Source organism: Macrobrachium nipponense, chromosome 20 (genome assembly GCF_015104395.2).
Source record: "Macrobrachium nipponense isolate FS-2020 chromosome 20, ASM1510439v2, whole genome shotgun sequence".
Lineage (NCBI taxonomy): Eukaryota > Metazoa > Arthropoda > Malacostraca > Decapoda > Palaemonidae > Macrobrachium > Macrobrachium nipponense.
The window spans coordinates 33,406,023-33,412,022 of NC_061089.1; positions in this window are offsets into that span (position 1 = coordinate 33,406,023).

Below are 6,000 nucleotides of genomic sequence, written 5' to 3' on the forward strand. Positions count from 1 at the left end.
GGTCACCAAAACACTGCCCAAACCTAAACTCGTTGTAGCTCCTTTAATCACACAACTCAATGGTAAAAAGAACATATTACTTACTACCCGTCGATATTTTTTACCCGGAGATTAAACATTTTTGTTGTCTTGTCTTCCCACCAATCATAAAATATTAAAGCCGGATCGTCTTTGCATTTCATCATTTTGTTAGGTTTTATACCTTGTTATTCATCGAATGCCTCCAAAATTCATGCTTTCATCTCTTAAAAAAGTTAATTTTTTTGAATGGCTACACCTTGTGTCATTCACACACACACACACACACACACACACAGAGAGAGAGAGAGAGAGAGAGAGAGAGAGAGAGAGAGAGAGAGAGAGAGAGAGAGAGAGCATTACTGACAAGGCATGAGGCCAACCGGTACAACTTCATTTTGTTTCCACATGATTTACTCTGAAATTATTCTCAGCACACTCATTTCTTCTGACGTATATCTTCCTACAGCATGAAACACAGTTTACTATTCTTGATGGATTTATACATAATGAGCATTCATTTTACACAGTGAGTATTTCATTGCTTCATGGCGGTGAGAGTTGTAGAAGGAGCTGCTAGCTGCTATGTTGCTGTTAATTATCACTACCGGAAATTTTATTAGTGATACGAGTTGTTTTTATAGTTTATCAGTGACACCAGTCAGAGAGAGAGAGAGAGAGAGAAACTGCTTTTGGTATTATATGTTTCTCAACGGAGCTTTTTTTTTGGTATAAATTAGTATTGCTAAAATTGCTGTCGGTCCCGTTGGTAAAACTTACGATTTGGATTTTGGAATTTGCAATACTATTTGCATTGATAATTATGATATAATCTTTTTTATTTTTCATTTTAGATAATACATAATGTAATATATATTATATGGAGAGAGAGAGAGAGAGAGAGAGAGAGAGAGGAGAGAACCGGTAATTTTTATTTTATTTCTAGACGTATTCTTAACGTATTGCATTGTTCACTGCGGTAAGAAACGACAGCCCCGTATTTTAGTAACCATATCCTGTAGGCGAAACTATTTACTGCGCACCTCCCGTTCTATTTCTGCCTACCAAGTTGTGAAGACCCATCAGCTGACACGTGTAAAAAAAAAAAAAAAAAAAAAAAAACTGCCGGAAATTCTGACAACACATGAACACTGATCTCCTGGCGGTGGAAAGACTCTCTTCTGTTCATGAATTGAACTGAATATGGAATTTAGGCCAAAGGCCAAGCACTGGGATCCATGAGGTCATTCAGCGCTGAAACAGAAATTGACAGTGAAAGGTTTGAAAGGTGTGGCTAACAGGAGGAAAACCTAATAGTTGCACTATGAATCAGCTGTTAGAAGAGGGTGGAAAGCAAAATTGAAGAAAGAGAATATGAACGGCGGTACAGTAAAAGGAATGAAAGGTCGTTGCAGCTAGGACCGAAGGCACGCTGCAAACAACCTTCTTAAGTAATGCCTACTGCGCACTCCATGAGGTGCACTGACGGCACTACCCCGCTACGGGCCGCTTCTGTTCATGTGCCACGTAAAACTTTCTTTCGTATAATTTCTCTCCAGAAAACCTGAGAGAGAGAGAGAGAGAGAGAGAAGAGAGAGAGAGAGAGAGAGAGAGAGAGAGAGAGAGAGAGAGAGAGAGAGAGAATTTGTTACTACAATAAATATAACTGTAGAGAAGAAAACGAGGAATGCTACCAAAGCAATAAGACGTTAAATAGTATCTTTGGTAAAATGTGTTTTTTAGCACTGAAATTATTCATTGAATCATTGGGCTGATATGACGCTGGACAGATCTTTACTTGAGAAAGTAACTACGTTCTTAATTAAGATGGTAATTATTGCATTCAAATTTCAAGTCCTTGGTTCTATAGTCTTATGGGCGATAGCAATAAAAAGTCTTATAGGCGATAGCAATAAAACATTCCCATGGAATGTAAGTAACGCTAAGGAAGGTGGATGCAAATATAATAAGCTCAACATCAAAGTAATTTTGGATTTAAACCGTGATATCACACTATACCATTGCAGTTGCTTTCTGGAGAATCTGTGAAGGATTCATCCCTACAACTGTATTCAGTTTCTTTGTTGCTTTGCAGATTAGGTACTGCTCTTTCTTTATACATAGCGGCCCCGAAATATCCGGGTGACCACAGAGTTGAACTGGTTATCCTGTTCAAATGTGTCACGGCGACGATGGCAAATGTTAGAGGCATTTTTTTTTTCCAAATAAGAAATCGACATCTAGACAGTATGACTTAAAAACTGCTCTGTAATCGAAGATAGATTACGGGTTTGTTCAGAGTAGCAGACTCAGATTATGCAGATGATTTTATACTTATCAATAAAATATCGCAAGATCTGCAAAACTTGCTCAAAAGAATGCTTCATATATTTAAATAAAGCTAAGAAAAAACAAAGAAATGACAACACTGCGCACAAAGGGACGAGATAACATTCGATAAAGAATAAATGAGGTTGAATTTTTCCAATGCCCATGAGCAACCATATCAGCTTTTCCGAGTTGGAAATTGGCAAGTAAAATAAATAAATAAAAAAAAAAAAAAGAGTAGGGGCAAAATCAATGTGCATGAATAAGATTTGGAAATCAAGACAACTGAAATTCTACAGGAAAGTAACATTATACGTAACAATGTAAGTATACGTAACAATGTAAGTCTAGTACGACCTGTAGCTATTGCTACACGGTCATGAATCATGTTCGACTCTTACAATTATATAGGAGATTTTGTCACTTTAAAGATTGAGCTTTTAATCGGAAGGCAGGAGTGCGAGAGAAATTATGCCATAAGCGAAATCACATGAATTCCGTATGCAGAAGAGATGGAGGTGGCTGTTTTGACGTGCTCTTTGCTCGTTAACACCCGGGAAAGTGGTGCGTGATAGAAGTCTGCTGGGTTCCTGTAGGAACCAGAAGAGTTGGAAGTCTAAGGCTTAGTGACTGAATACTACGAGATGGGAGGCCAAGATGAGTGGGGATTGGTGGAAGCTAAAGCAGTTGAAAGACATGAATGGTAGGATTTCACAAAGGCCCTCTGCCAAGTCAGTAGGTAATGTTCCTTCACAGGGTCAGGCTTTAGTCCATAATCTTTCTGAATGTGATGCATTGCTAACCTGCCAAATTGTATGGATCTTATATTCCACTTACATTAGTAACTCTTTACTGATAACCTACGATTACAATAAAAGCAGAGTCGAGACCTGCTGTAAGAGGTAACCTACGTTATACGTGCATGACTAACCATGTGCATAAAAAAATGTTATTACGTAACCAACACGTCTAATCTATAATATATGCACGGAGCAAATATTAAAAATCATGCAAAATGTTACCTTAACCCAGTACCCCCCCTAACCTAACCTTGGGATTGCATAACATCGCTGTGGCGTAATAATAATGTAGACTAAATCAGCAACACCTAATTTTAAACCTTACAAAGCTCTTTTGCTCATGCAAGTGACCTGATTAATTTATCATAGAGTTACCTATAAAACGTCATATGCTAATTGTACAATTTTCACCATCCTATATGAAAATGGTTTTCCTCCATTCTTAAAATGTGTCGACGACCTTAGTTGTTATGGCAACTGGATAAATTTTAAAATGCTAATCTGCTAAGCACTTTGCCTATCAGCTGAGCAATTTTCGGTGTCTTTATCAGGTTTATCATTCTATAACTCTCTGTTTACAAGTACCTATAGGTAATCACCCCCAATCGAGTTTAGAGTGGCCTTTCCGGTGTTTCCTGAAAGTTTAAATTTCAACTCGGTGATAACAAAGCCGGATGACATCATGGAAGTTTACGAAGTCATGTTCTTTTTTTTACACTTAGGGAATATATCTTAATGCCGGCATATTACAACATCAGATTGCTTAAACTTGAAAGTTTGCTCATTAGATGAATCGTAGTATGAGCTTGACCTTACTTTTGATCTCCACCTTCTGGATCCTGCGGACCTGCATTGGATTTTTTTTTCTTTGCCACGCTGTCCTTTAACACCTGCAAAGTTCAGCTACCGTAATCCCGCCAAAAACTTCGCCCATAATTACGGGTTGCCATATGGAAAAGGAACCGTGCTGGCACTAGGCCAGCACAATCTAAATTACATCGAACCACCAATTGAATAGACGATGACCACGTTTCATTATTTTTGTAATTATATTAGGAACAATATTGACTTCGTAATTTTCACTGGATCAGATGTTGTGAGTATTGAATGAATACATGAGCCGGAAGAAAGGATAATAATGAACAGAAAAAGTTAAGTAAAATTATAAGGCAAAATTACACAGATGGGGCATTCATGGAAAAACGTTTACAGGGAATTTACTTGTGCCGCAAATGATTGTTCTACTACTATTGTATTGCAGTCTGTAATTTTCCTCCGTTTTTAAACAGACCCACCCGTCTGGGCAATTCTCACGATCTGTTGTAACCAGGGATGGCTTGAGGACCATCTGATTCAGGAGGGTGTAAAGATAATTTTGACCAAGTCGAACTAGATACAATATCATATATATATATATATATATATATATATATATATAATATCTATATATATATATATATATATATATATATACATATATATATATCTATATATTTCTATATTACCTACTCCCTACAATTAAGTTGGTATAGGCCTATGTATATGTCATATTAATCGATTTTTAATTTCTTACATGCATATATACACACTATACAGGTGTGTATTCAAACAACAAATACAACTCACATTTGACCAACTCAAAACCAACATTAAGTGGGGTAACCGCCCCAAAATTCGAGCCATCCCTGACTGTAGTACGAAGTTAAGTCATAGGCAAGAAAAATAATGGAGCCTTTGTAAGATGAAGTTCGTTCGAAATTAAAAGAAACACTGTCCCAAAGCCGTCGGTAAGGTTGTGTTTCATATGATAGTTGATAATGACTGCTTTACTAAAGGTAAGGATGAGTGATTAACGACATGAATGTCCTTTTTCTACAGACTTTTCTGAAAGACGCCCCAAAATGTCCCCATTGTTTCCTAACCACGCTGTCATGCGTTAGCTTAAAGCGGGAAAGAATTTATCTTTTTTAATTTTTTCCAGAGGCAAAGCATATAAATCAGCCCGAGTTCTGTACTACCATCGAGCGTGTTTCAACAATTTTACGATGACGTTTAACTTGAACTAAATATTGCTATAAGCCCATCAATCCTAACTTAACCTATGACAGACGTGTCTTATCAAGCCACTCCCTGCGGCACCGGTCAAAGTATATTTCCTCTATGAAAATGTTTCATGTTCCAATATATATATTATATATATATATATATATTATATATATATCTATATATATATATATATGATATATATATATATATATAGTATATCTGTGATAATCGCTTAGTTACATTTACATAGGTCTACCGCACTGAGTTTTAGTGCACATATTGTTACTTGCTTACAATTATAGGTACACATTGTATATCTGACATTAATAATTTACATACAATCTTGTACGAACCCGAGATAAACCATTTCAAGTCTTAAAGTATCAGAACCACCCTTTTCAGAACGATTGCCATTAAAATTCAACGCTAAACAGCTACAATTATATATATATATATATATATATATATATATATATATATATATATATATATATATATATATAATTGTAGCTGTTTAGCGTTGAATTTTAATGGCAATCGTTCTGAAAAGGGTGGTTCTGATACTTTAAGACTTGAAATGGTTTATCTCGGGTTCGTACAAGATTGTATGTAAATTATTAATGTCAGATATACAATGTGTACCTATAATTGTAAGCAAATAACAATATGTGCACATAAAACTCAGTGCGGTAGACCTATGTAAATGTAACTAGCGATTATCACTTCTAAACTACACATGAAAGCCAAAAAAATGTAGTCGATTACATGAAAGAACACTGAAGGCTATTCCATTTTATTGTTACACGTA